A 14,647-nucleotide genomic window follows, 5' to 3' on the forward strand; every position below is an offset into this window, starting at 1 on the left:
TTTTGCTCGCGCACCGAAAATTCAGTTCCTGAAGAAGCTCCACCGGCACGTAAAGCGAAATGTCAGATATCGTGCCAAACAAGACACGGCTATGACCTAAAAATGCACCAGAAAGCTAGTATTATTATTATTTCGACATGCCTGGTTGCCTACCATGCATGCTGACAAGCGTAATTTTGTCTGTTTTGTTTCACACGACACGGTGATGACAACTGACAGATTTCTGGCCTCAAAGGGTAGTGAAAAAAAAGCATTTACCTCCGTTTGCCGGCTTGGCTCGGTTATGTATTTAAATCAACCGCACGCAGATTCGCTCCGTTTCCCCCGCTTGCGCGTCACCACTATGTTTGCACGCTTCTGCAGGGGTAACCAGCGCGGAATGGCTGCGCCGGTGCCGGGGGTCGCGTTGCGATGGAATTGGGATTAGATCAGTTTTCTCTGGAGTTCAAACGAGTTCACGCGGTACAAATCTACGCAGTCTCAGGGACCACACAAACAAACCCAACCCGCTCTCATTGGCTGGCGGATCCAGGCCTCCTGATACACGCCCAACCCGAGCAAGCTGTGTGGACCGCCACTCTCGAATCCTTTTCTATTTCTGTGCTTTCTCTAGCGCGGTGGTTCTCAAAGTGCGGTCCCCCGGTACCACCGAGTGCTCCGCGACTCTCCTCCAGGTGGTTGCTGGTTCCGTGGGGCTGTGATGCAAACACAGGTTGATCCGGAAATAATGACGGTGTTTATACCTTTTTAGGACATTCATTAGTATTTTGATTGTATTTTATTTGAAAATAAATGTAGGTCAACTACCCTGATTAAACTTCCCTTATAGCTGCTAAATGCCCTCCCCTAAAAAAACTTTAATAAAAAGACTTGTTTTCATGTTCCGGTAATATGGATCATTTAGTACGAGTGGTATTTAGAGAGAGAAGACGATGCGTTTTGTCACTCGGGGTGGTGGGGTCCTGGCTTGTCCGCATAAATGTTTGCATTGGCTGAGTGGTCCGCGGGCCAAAAAAAGTTTGATAAACACGACTTGCGTTGGACGCAATGAAATAAGGTTCACCGGTGAAGGTCATCTTCATCATCAGTAGTCGTGGTCATCATCAGTTTCCGTAGTCATCATCAGTAGCCGTGGTTGATCCTCACCTGGAATAAAGCCTCCCCAAGCCACCACCACCACCACACAATAATACACCAAGCAGCTCCTGCTTTCTCTGCTCCATCTCCTCGTCACACGTCCTCTCGCATGTGTCCATCCCTTATCTGATGTATACACGCAGTGTGTATTCCGTTTCAAGTAACTTTAGAGATTGCATAATTGGGGCGATTGTATTCTTATTTTTATCGTCAATTGCACACGGGAGTTTTAGGGCTATGGCCCTTGATACTCTTGCCACTAAAATCTAATTTACTGTATATGTATTATGTTTAAAAGTATATAACCACTTTTTTTTTACCCTCACAATGTTATTGGTAAGCTGACACTATTTAACCCCTTAAGAAATATAACGATAATCATGGCCACTTTTACAAAAATTCTAGTTTTTATCGAAACAAAAACACATTCGCGTAATTTTGCCCATCTTCATCCGGTACGTGGTAAAAGAGTTTAGAAATTCTTAGCCTACAACTACAATCCATAGCGGTGGTAAGTTACGTCTAAATGTGCGATTGTACCTGGCAATCCTTTTATAGATACCCCATGGACTTATCATGTTACCCTCTTAAGTTTCTTCTCAACAAGCGAGTGAATATTGTGAAAGCGATGGCTCCGTAACTTGCAACGGGATTTTTTTTTACAGATTTAACAAACGCATAGAGATTGGTGGAGAGATGTGCCCCGGTCTTGGATACATTAGTGAATGTTATTTCTGTGCAATTTCCACCGCGTAATTTTAATTGATTGTCCACCGTGTTACAATTAATTGGTTAACGACCTGTTACACTGGTCAACACACTTTTTCTGGCATAAGGTATTACAACGGTTTGATGGTAATTTTGGGGTGCTGATTCCAAATCTGGCATCAGTTTTTGTCTATCACATCAGGTTTTTGAGATATAAAATATTGCATTTTCAATAAAAACTGCAGAAGAAAAATATTAAATAAATGTGGATATCTACATAAAATTATATTATAAACACACTATCCTAAAAATACAGCACCGTATTTTAACACTAAAGCAGTCACTGACTCGCTACAACTTGCAATCATAAGTGACAGTTAATTTTCGGGTAAAATCAATGAAAATGGGGTATGCAGATAGCATAAAAATGAGATGTGATAGAGCAAATCTGAGATCAGATTTGGAATCAGCACCCTGAAATTAGTCTAAAACAGCTGCAAAAAGTCCAGGCCAGAATTTTTTTTTTTTTTGTTGACCAGTGTTATTTTAGTTGAAGAATATCGTTGGCCACTAATCTTGGCTGCTGGCGAGGAATTAAACTCGGGAGGTTGGGCTCACAATGCATTGTGCTAAACCACTGCGCCACTACTCCCCCCCTAATCAGCGTGTGTGCTGACAAGCAATTGTTACACGTGGGTTTGTGTGTTTTTCTCAATGTCACCTTGTATTCTCTCATGTGCACTTTCACCCACTCCGTTTGTTGTAACCATTTATACAATTTTAGTGTAGCGGTGCTTTGTTTTGTTGTATTTGTTCTGATGGCAATGTAAACATCATAGTGACCATTGTCATTTCTTAACTGGCATCGTCACCCTTGTCGAGCATCATTATTGGCAATGGTATCATCAATGTTGACATCATCACCATCATAGTCACCACCACCACCAGCAGCAGGACCAAACGCAACCGACAACTCTCCTCTTTTTGCCGTTCCCACTGTCACCGGCAAGACCGTTGACCTTTACCGCCGTGAATGTGGCGTTACCGCTGTGCGCGCAAGTTGATGGGGGAAGCGAATCGCGGCGTGGCGAATTTATTTCCCGATATTCTGAGAAATGGGACAGTGTAAATGCGTTCAAATGAAGCCCTCCTGCGCAAGTCGGGCTCATTTCCTGAAACGTCACGGTTTTGCCGATTCAATCCGACGGGGCAGTATCGCCTGAACCCGCCGCTTGATTTGCACGCCCAGACAGCGGTACGCGGCGTCGGCACGCGACCCGGCGCTCCCTCAAGACGCTGCACGTGAACGCAATTCGGGACAAGGAGCTCGGCCGTCTCGGCCCGCGATGACCACAGGGACTTGCCGTGACTTTAAATAACTCAACTCTCGTGGATTGTGAGCGCATATCCCCCCGGACGCGCCAACCCCCGGCTCCCTTCACACACTCACCGTGGCCTCCCACCACACAACTCTGCCGCGTGCTCCCCCGATCGCTGCCCGCTTTTCAAATCCCGGTCTGCACAGTTCTGACCGTTGGGCTAATATTATTGCATGCCAATGGTTCTGGTCGCCAAAAGAAATAAAAATGCGGATTTCGCACCGATCCTATAAGCACTTGGAGAATTCCCGGTTAAAAAAAAAACCTGCTTCAGTCGTTGGCGTGTGTAGCTCCTGCGTGCCAATTCTCCGTTTATTTCCGATTGAAAATATCTGCAGTCAATGGGCACACGCGCGCATTAACACGCTTCTGGTACTGCTTATGTGGGAACGCAGCAACATATTAGTCGCACGCGTTTAAAACACCAGTGCGTGGTTGGAAAGTGGAGCATACGGAATTCGAAAATACACGCAGGTTAATGCCATCACTCACACTGTGAAGAGAAGCTCGTGGGCTGGGGCAGGACCCATCGTGACGAGGAATACTGTACAGTGGTCACGATTTAAGGATGGAGTTGTCTCGCGAGGAGACAGAGCAATGAATCAGGCCGTGTGCAGGTGCTGGCTGAATTATTATTTTGCAGGAGCGTGAGAGATGTCAGCAGATTTGGGAGGCCTTTAGCGAGCAGTGGATTGACCATGGCTACTGCTGCTGCTGCTGATGTTAAATTCCATGCCGTGCTGAAATATAATTGCAATAACTTCACAAACCAGTCTACGGCTTAAGGGTGCAGTTGTTTGGAGGCTTAATTAGCCCACTGCAAAACTCATGCTCAGCGACCAATGAGAATACATTAAGTATTTTTTCTGGTTTGCGTTTGATCAGGGTAAAAAGGTGTAAATGAAACGTGTGGAAGGTCAAAATAATTACGGGAAAAGTTCCATAACGAGAGACGCACTTACAATTATTTCCATGTTTCTCTCTTCTGGTAGGGTCGTTAATTTTCCAAAATTTACAAATAAGATTTCTATTCAAGTTCTCTCTAAATAGTTATTCTACTGTGTTCACGTGTGCACATTTAAGTACAGGGACACTCAAATGACTACGCACTCTGAATGGAATTTAAAAACAAAACTATACGCCCTGGGCATAAATAAGAAGTTTGCACCATTAAGCTAATGGGTTACGTTAATTTATCGTGTACGCATTTGCCATGTGGCTTGGGATGTGACCGCCCTAGTTTGTTTATGTACGGTTCTGAAAGCTTTGCTCATTTCGTTGCCGAGACACGGGGTTTATAATTTGACAGGCTGTGTGGCACTGTCTTCACACGGATATTCTCCTCGTATGTACGTTGAACTTCTTTCACATCGTGCGTAGCCAATCGTGCTAATCGGAGGTGCAGAGAAATGACTGAATACAAAAAGCGATTCTAAATAAATTAGTTGTCAATTTAGGTTTCAAAGTGCATAGCTCCGGCAGCTTCCTAATGTCGGAAGAGCGTTCCAGACGGCCGCAGAAGCGCATCCGAAAGCGCGCGATGCAGTGGCCGTCTTTGTTCGGTGGTTAGCCAGAAGCCGCCGCTGCGAGGATGACCGGAGACAATGGTTTATGCTCCTTGACAACATCAGTGACGAATTGTGGCTCCTTGCAAACTCTGTGCTTAATACCCGAGGCAACAGAAGCCGGCTTGCGAGGTGCACAAAAGTGAGTCACGGTGTCAGGACTGTGGTTTATCTTTGTTTTTTTTACCAGATTAGGGATTTCTGGAATGCGGCAAGAATAATTAATTAATTGCTTTCTGCTAATTTCTAGGCTGAATTTGAAAAGTGTTAATTGAAAAATTGTTAAACTTAGACCAAAGAGGTGCAGCTAAATTTTCTGTTAATAAATGACGGAATATATTGAACATTGCATTAATTATTTTATCATGGAAAATGTCTATTTATAAAAAAATATACATTACTATTTTGAGCCATTGCTTTTATCAGAATTGCCACTATTAAATCACACCAGAAAATAATACAATTACAATAATGTAAAAGCTTACATATTGCCTCGTTAATTTTCATTCACGTGTGCGTGCCTTTAAACATGCGTGCGCACGTAAAAAAAAAGAACATTTAAATCGACTTAAAGCTTTCGTGACTGCAGGAATTCATATTATTTGGGTCTTTACCGAAATACTTTACCGAAAGACCCAAATAATATTTAAATCGACATTGTACACGTTGCCCTCGAGAAAACTGCAAATGCGTGTTTACGGTCGGATCCCGCCATTGGACATCCTTATTTATTTACATCGCTCAGAATTCATGCATTATTAGCCGGGCAAATTGGAGTTCTGTCGCTAATACTTCTAGGATTGATGGAGAAGGGCGTCAGGTCCTTGAGATGAGCAGGGAAAGGAGAGATTCATTTATATCCCCACCACTCTCTTTCTCTCTCTTCGACTTTTCACAGTCCAAGAAATGTCATTAAATCTCACCTCTTTTTTTTTTTAATCCTTTATATTAAGTTCACTTGCTTGCTTGCTTGCTTTTGCACGCTTACGACCGTGCAAATCTTTCGGTCGTTTTTTAACCCACCTCCCCTTTGATCCAATCGAGCTGACATTTTGCACACAGACTCGTTGTGCGTGACAATTTCTTTTCGTGAAATTTTTTTTCCAAAATGTTACACTTTTTAGGAATTTTTTTTTATATTTAATTACCAATTGCTTAATGGTGGCAGGCAATCATCTGACCCATAAGTGGCAGCCATCTCAAGCCAGAGGACGAGAGGACTCTAGCCGCTACGCATATAAAGGATTTATAGTGAAAAACTTTGTTTTTACGGGTTAATTTTTATCCTTCAACGTTTTTTTCCTCCCTATTCTGATTTTAATGAGCCAAATAGCCCGACTTGATTTTCTTTAATCCTTAATTATTTCAGCTAAACGACTCGCCCCCCACGGCATGCGCTCGCGTGCAGCTCACAATTTATCCAAAACTACACGTGGCAGCAAGAAGCTCGACTCGTTGACACAAAAACAAAACCCGTTGCTCATAAGCCCCCAAAGTAGACTTGGCAAATTGTAAATGTTCCTTTTCATTTAGCCACCGCTCCGTTAACTTCCACTCCGTTACCTGTACAGACAGCCAATTTTCACATTTTCGCTTGAAGCCACATTTTAATCTTCACTTAAAGCCTTCGTGACTGCAGGAATTCATATTGTTTGGGTCTTTCGGTAAAGTCACATAGATAGGTTCAAATAAAAGATCTACCTACGTGACTTTACCAATCGAAAAGTCGTAGTTTTTTGTTATTTTCTTTGAACCTATCTACGTGACTTTACCGAAACACCCAAAGAATATCACATTTTAATGTCAACATATCTCGCTCTTTCTCTCTCTCTCATATCTCTCTCTCTTATCTCGTATTTCTCACAGTCGCCTTGCCCTCTCACCCCACGCCGCTGCTGTCGGGAAAGGAAAATACGCGACATTTGTTGCCCGTCTAGTTTATTTCCCGGCCCCTTGTCAGGGCCCGACGAGCAGAAGCATCGGGGCTCGGCCCGTGGGGCCCTCCTCTTGGCCAAGGCACGGGGCGGAGGCTGCGGAAAGTAAAAAAAAAACATTCCCCGATGGCACACCTAGGCAATCGAGCGCATTACATCAGCCGCACCTAGTTTACACAACAAAGGCTCATTCCTAACAGCGTGCTTCAGCGGCACCGAACCTCACAATAATAATATTCAGGGTCTACCTTGGCTCCTCCCACCCTCAACCAGTATATATATAAGGACTGTTTTCTTGGAATTTCTCTTACTTGATACAGCTATCGTGCTGTGACGGTTCTAAAGTCACAGACGGAAGCTTGTGTTTTTACTTTTATAAATTAAAATTTTTACCTACGTGACTTTACCGAAAAAACCTAAGAATACGCATTGAAAGTGTTGCACCTCAATAACCGGTGCAGCAATACCTGCACTCTCACTCTCGGTGTACCCGGGTGTTGGGATTACAGAAACTCCACAGTTGGCGTCTTTAAATATCTCCGCAATGACGCCGGCTCCGATAAAACGCACAGAATCGAGGTTAACTTTCTCCTACGAATATTTCAATTCCCAATATTAGAAGCATATCGGACACGCAGCTGGGTCACGTGTTGATGTTGCTCGTCTTTGCTAATTAACGTGCAAATGGAATTCATTTTTAAACCAAATTTGCTGAGGATTACCCGCCGCAAACGCTGCATGTCAATTCACACTCTATGCATCTGGAATGTCTTCCCGGAGGTGAGCTTTGTCCGGCGAGACGGCAGCGAGTGCAATGTTGTCGTTCTGCCTAATCTCGCCGAGGCCATGTTCACGCGTGCCCCAGAGGGCAACGTGGTGTCTATTCAGATATCTCCGCTGTCAATAAAGGGAATGGACTTCAACCCGATGGCTGCCTCTGTTAGGTGGATTGCTACATTGCAGGATTGTGAGAGATAAAACTGATCGCATAGGGAGGCCCTGAGCAGTGGATTGATTAAGGCTGCTGATGATGATGGTGATGATTTTAAACCATCACGCGAACTCCGGTCATCCTGGCAGCGGCTTTTGGCTGGCTATGAAACAAAGACGGTCACTGCATGGCACGCTTTAGGATGCGCTCCTGAGACCGTCTGGAACGCTCTTCCTTCCGATATTAGGAAGGCCACTGGAGCTATGCACTTTAAAATAATCTAATTTGAATACTCATTACATTTTAAAACAGCGTTTTGTGTTTAGTTTTTTGTCCTCCCCCCGCACTTCCGATTAACGCGGTTGGCAACGTACGGTGCGAAAGAAGTTCAACATACATACATCGTGAACTCAAGTTTAGGCATATCGTTCATGAGAGATATTTGACTATACTTCACCACGGTGGAAGGTGCAGGCAGGTAAAGTGGCTGCTCCCCGTGCAATGTTGCCAACTCGGGCCTCAACATGCTGCGAAGCTTCTCTTCCACATCTAGGCAGTGGCACATTTCACGAAGGTAGGCAGCGCCACGGGGGAGGCCTTCATCCAGCAGCGGATAAACAACGGCGGACGACGATGATTAAGAGATGCGCTGCCCGCCACATAGAGGTAGAGCTTGATATCGGTGCGTGTGCCGGTGCCGGATGGATTGCTGCGTCGAAACATCATCAGCGATGGCCAAGTCTTGGGCAGAGGCCTTAATCCAGCAGCGGATTGGCGATGGCTGACGATAGCGTGCGTCGGGCAGTTGCGATCCGGCGTTGTCCGGGTTCGATCCCCGACCCTGACAATGCCTGTTTGTTTGGAGTTTGCGGTGTGTGTCTCTCTCTTTCTCCCCGTGGTCGCGTTGATTTTGTCCCCGGGTTCCTCTGGTTGTTCCCCCCCCCACATCTAGAATCAACATAAAGCGTTTAGAGAATTTGGAATTTTGGGTAATGATGATAAGCCACTTCGTTGAGCTATCATTTGTGGCCAGGTCGCTTCTGAAAACGGGCTGTACAACTCTGGTCAAATTTAAAAAAAGGTTTAGTTTTTAATCGTTTTCAGTATTTACAGTTTATTTTGAAGCCGTCGGGACGGCGCTAAGCAGCATTACAAAATATCTGCAATGTACACAAAAGACAAAGATCGCCTGTATAGCCTTAACAGACTGTTGGGGCAAGTCATTCGAAACAGAGGCTGCCGTAAGCTCGAAACATCGCTATTTATATTCGGTGATTGCGAATCTTGACTCGTGCGCCCCCACGAATAATTACAATAAAACTAATTGCAAGTGACTTGCGGTCTACTTCATTAAAGCCTGTTATGCGAATAAGCAGTATTCATTACTCTTCATAGCAATTTAGGAAAACTGCACGCACTTCAATATTGCTGCTGCTGCTGCACATATTACGTGGCCTAATGAAGTGCTCGAGTTGCGAGAATCACATTGCCATTCCCAGATCCTCATTTGTGTCGATAATAAGCGTATCAGCCATTAAAATGGGTTGCACCTGCGAACAGAGGTTTTATAAAAAAGAACTAATCGCCCACAATTTCGCAGCATCGGCTTGTGCCGTGCGCAACGGCGTCACCGCGGTAATTCGACGCATTCGACATTTCCTTCGCGTGAGAGGAGCAGTGGAGCCCGGTTGGTGGTGCGCTCTGAATCTGCTCACCCGAGTTGGATTCTCGATCACGGCTGTAACGTGAGTGGCGGGTAAATAGTTTCGCGAGTTTGAACTTTGATTCGGCGTTACAACGTGTCCGCAACATTAACAAACAAACCAAAAAAAAAACTGCAACTTAAATAACCATCGGTGAATCTCGATGGAGGTCTTGGCATCGCGCTTTGCTGCGTTGGTAGAACTGGGAAGGTAAGGAATTTAATAACACAAACGTTGGATGGGATGTAAAGCTGTGAGAGTTTTAACCGGCAACAGTGGACTGAGAGAAGTGGAGACAGCGGTGCAAGGAGACGGTCATGCCGCGTATAGGACGGCAGCATGGCCCAGCGGCAACACTCGTGCCTCACAGTGCGAATGGCCTGGGTTCGATTGCCAACATCGGGCATCCTTCTGTGTGGAGTGCCTATGTTCCTCTGGTGTTTATTCGCTTTCCTTCCATAGCTGAACACAAAAACCACACACATACAAATGTACCTGCTGGTATTGGACTAACATCCCGATGCTAAAACAAAATATACCTGCAAATTACTCAACTGGGTTTACGCATAGCAACATCGCCCTCACCCCTACCCCCCTTTTCCCCCACTACTGCGAACATTTGTTCGGACCTTTCTTTAAAAAAAAACAAATGTATATTTGAATAGGAGCCCAGTACAGAGGAATAACCCGCGAGGCAGGGATGGGGTAACAGACACTCTACGAGCCGCAGGCCCCGAACGATGTGCACCTGAGTTTACAGAAAGGGGAGAGGGGAAGGGGGGGTAACTCTAAAAAGATAGTGGACGGAGCAGGGGTGGAAGAAGAGGGGAAAGAGGGGGAATGGTCAAAGGAAATGGCTGAACAGTTAGGAAGGAATAATTTAGACGATGTGCTTTGGTGAACTCATCATTTGGTGAACTCATCATAGTCCCAAGAGCAGTGGATCGGACTCCTGCCCAGGTTGGAACCTTCCTTTAAAAAAAATATTCAAGCAGTCTGCAGACTAATTAAGGCTTTCTAGAGTGAGCATAATTCAAATAATTTTACCCCACATGGTTCGAAAGGCCAAGCAAGTAGAGGAAGAGGGACCTGCATCGTGGTGGACGACTAAAACTTCTCTTCACGAGACGCACGCGCCTTCCTGGGCCAATGAGGCTTCACTGAAAGAAAAAATTAACCCGTAAAAACAAAGTTTTTCACTATAAATCCTTTATATGCGTGGCGGCTAGAGTCCTCTCGTCCTCTGGCTTGAGATGGCTGCCACCTATGGGTCAGATGATTGTCTGCCACCATTAAGCAATTGGTAATTAAATATAATAAAAAATTTCTAAAAGGTGTAAAATTTTGGAAAATTTTTTTCACGAAAATACATTGTCACGCACAACGAGTCTGTGTGCAAAATGTCAGCTCGATTGGATCACGGGGAGTGGGTTAAAAAACGACCGAAAGATTTGCACAGTCGTAAGCAAGCAAGCAAGTGAACTTAATATAAAGGATTTAAAAATAATAATATTTAAGCCAAAATCCGCTCCATAATTTTTTTTGGGAGCTGAAATTGAAATAATTTCCTTGGAGAGACGACGGGAATGGCAGTGGCCACGTGATTGCAAAAGAAAACGACGAGAAAAATGTCCACGGCTTATTACGAACAATTAAAAGCTTCGTGTGTCGTGGATCGTGACTCTGATGGATGTTGAAATTGCTGGAAGGTTTGTTTTTATATTGAGGAACGCAGACGCGCAAACGATAATGATGATTAAATGTCACTTTGCGAATGTCTCACATCGAGAAATGTAAGAGCACAAAGTGTGGTGTTTTGGCCAATAACTTACTGAAGTAATAAAAATAGACGTAAGGTAAAGGTGCAGCCCTGCAAATGCCTGCTCATGGCACTGCTGGCGGAGGGCCTCCACTCGAGGGAGCTCTAAAGAGCCCCTTCAGACGGTGTTTTGGCCTACTCTTCCACACTAGCAAGACGTCTTGAAAATGCCGGAGGACCCACACTTTACAAGATAAAGAACCCCCGTGTAGCCGTCACAGACTTTTGGGGCAAGTGCTGTTATTGAGCAACTGTTAAAGGCTGGCACAGCACGCGAGAGGGGGTGGGTGGCCAGCACCACGCCTGGCCGCCTTTGTCTCTCCTAGGGCAATATTTACACACCACACCAGGTACTCATCTGAGGCTGAGACGACCTAGGGAAGGCCCGGGATTAATTCAGATGACCATGACCGGTGTTGGCCGTGAGCGGGAATCGAACTCCGTAGCACAGTGCGATAACCACTGCGCTACCGCTTACCCACGCACACTTTACACAAATGCCACTACGCGCGGATGGAAGAAACCCAGACATGATTTCATCTGCCGTGCCGAGAGTCAGAATCTGGATTTGCAAATCGAACGTGCGAACCATTGCACCACGGAAGCATCCAAGCTCACAATGCCAATCTCTAAAACTATTCACAAGGGACTTGTAACATCGACGAACTGCAGTATTAATTAGCATCATAATAACACAACACATTTTGTCTGTCGATCCACTGCTGGATGAAAGCTCCCCCCACGCTGTGCTGGTTGTGGGGGTTAGTTGACCGCACTGAAGTAATTTCACCTCATTGTTCCATTACCGAGCGCTATCTTCAATTTAGCTCATCCGTCAACTTTTTCTCTGACCACTGGGAGTCAGATTAAGTGAAAAATTGGTTGGCATTTTTAACGAGCCTTCAATTGCCTATTTGGTTCGCAGCTTACGTAAGATTCAGCCAATTCACACTGAATTGTCCAAAGTAGTTAGATTTCAAATGATGATGTCGAAGGCTGCCATTTGTTAAAATAATATTTTTTTGTCAAACGTACTCAAGGATGTATGATCTGCAAAGCAACGGTTGCCACATTTAAGTGTGATAAAGTTATAATCTGCTCGCTTAAACTCCCACCGAAAAGAAAATTCTTCCAATGCCCGAGGCAGCACAGTTTTTCCACGGCATGGGTGGACGTGTGCATATGAATGAAATCAACAAGTTACACATTGCTCAAGGGCAAATTCCCTTACATGTATCGTATAATTTCGTGTATCGTCCATTATCTCCATATATATAAATATACAAGCGGGGTCGAGGGGTGGTTCTGTGGTAAGCGTGCTGAGCTTATCTATCCCACCGATCCAAGTTCGATTCCCAGCCACGGCTCACATCAGTGGCGAGCGAGAGAGTGATAGGTACCGGAGCCGGTCCTGCCGTGCCTCACTTCACCAGTCCGCACTGATCAGCGCGGTGATGTATGGGGTAAAAAAAAACATGATCGACATAGCATGGAAATGTTTTCATCCACGAGTGGATTGATAGTTGCTAAAATGTATGATTACTATTTTATGTAAAATATAAAAAATGTTTTACTTGACAGCGATTTGAAACGTTGACAACATATTAATGTGTATATTTGCGTAGATTTGGAAAATCGAAAAGACTTGAGTGGTCGTTAACGGAGCGTGGCGTAAGAATTGGACACAATCACAGCTGAGAAGTTGAAGTTTAGAGGGATTGAAGATCACGTACCAGAGTATCAACCGTGTGTTTATGTATAGTCAACCCATGGCACCTGGGACTGACCCATGACCTCCTGCCAGCGAGCCTTCGACACTTCACGTGGCCTCAAAGTGCACCTAGCCTGGCACAAGCGCCGTGGTGACGTCACCACCACTTAGTGACGAATGTGTCGAGTTATTTTGGCGTTTGTGCTTGTGCACCGCTGGCCACCGCAGTAGCACCGTAATAATTTAGTTCAACAACAGATGATACCTACATGGACACACCTAAATACTTTCAAAAAGTGCACGGTAGGGCCTCGCTAAACGCGTCGTGTAGCCATAACGCGGTTCTTCCATTAGGGAAAACACTTTTTGCACAAAGCGAAACACGCACCATTATTATAACGCGGAGCACACAACGTTACACCGCGGTTTTTGAGCGGTCGACGACGAACTACTTTCTTGAGCAGGCGTGCCTGAGCGGAGTGATACATTACGTGGAATAATACAGTAATACGGCGGCATACCCTCAGTTATTTGTCCGGCCATCTCACTGCATGTGCGTAGTAGTCCATCGCATCTCGCCAGACTTCACGATTATTAACGGGGGGGGGGGGGGGGGAATTGTTTCCGCTGAATGCGGCACTTTTCAGGAACGCATCTCCCCGCGTTAAACGGGGACTCGCTGTGTACACCGCGACGAACGACGCCGTTGTAACCTGGAAATACTCCACTGCATGCACGCCGCAGACAAGAAGGCGGCGTGAGCTTACGAACGCCGTGGCGAAATGGAATTCTTTGCACTTTTTGTATGCAGCATGGACGGGTTGTGCTTTTTCTATAGGATTTTATTGTTCACGTATGCGATGTTTAGATTTGTGTACAACTAATTTTAGGTGTATCTTGTAATTTAATTGTTTGTGCGGTTGAACCCAAATCAAGAGCCGAATGGCTCACGGGGCAAATCCTAATAAACGAAACTGAAAACTGAACAGCGAGCGCAGCCCCTTCGCTCCGCTGATGGAGGGGAGGTTCGATGCGGGCGTCACCGCTCAACCCGCCACTCGCCGAGCGAACCGCAGATAATTCCGCCTCCGATTACAGCGGGGGATCCGGAGATGGACACCTTCGGCCGTCCAATCGGACCGACACAGATGCCTCCCTTAACCTTTCTACCTCCGCTCCCCCGAGTACAACACATGGAATGAGGTTACAGCGAGGGAGCCATGAATTCTCTACTCACACCGGGGCGCGTCCTTGAACCCTGGGGAGGAAGGGGGAGGGGAGGAAGAGAACAAATTGTCATACAAACGCCGCTTAATTTATTTCCTTGTAGTAATCAGGGCTTGTGAAGGATTGCCGAGGTGTGGGGCAGGCCCCACGGTGTTTATGCTTCGTGTGGATTTGCGTGGGAGCGGCAAGGGAGGAGAGAGCGAGCTGGTGACAGAATGAGGAGTCGTGATGGAGGGAGCGGACTGTGGCCGGCATGCACAGGGGACCGGCCGAAGCCGCCACTAATACGCCCCAGCAAGAGTAAGAAGATGAACGCCATTTATTGTTATCCATAAAAGCTTCGCGAAGTCACACAACCTCTTCATCAGGGGGTCTTGTCCTGTATTTGCCATATTTGGCCAATTCCATTTCTCAGTTTTTTTTTTATAGCAGCGTCAGGTTGGAGACTGTGGGTAATCCAAAAGGAAATCCACCGCACATACGAGAGAAGCAACACACACACACAACGCCACGCAGACTACGATGTTGTGGTC

At 45.6% G+C, this 14,647-nt stretch overlaps 1 protein-coding gene across 6 annotated transcripts in view; it reads left to right on the plus strand.

The window, feature by feature from the left end:
• LOC133354336 (glutamate receptor ionotropic, delta-1-like) overlaps window positions 1-14,647 on the plus strand; it is a 255,216-nt gene that overhangs the window by 133,928 nt on the left and 106,641 nt on the right. The window lies entirely within an intron of this gene.

The sequence above is a fragment of the Lethenteron reissneri genome, chromosome 47 (assembly GCF_015708825.2).
Source record: "Lethenteron reissneri isolate LAM-NWPU_2019-01 chromosome 47, ASM1570882v1, whole genome shotgun sequence".
Taxonomy (NCBI): domain Eukaryota; kingdom Metazoa; phylum Chordata; class Hyperoartia; order Petromyzontiformes; family Petromyzontidae; genus Lethenteron; species Lethenteron reissneri.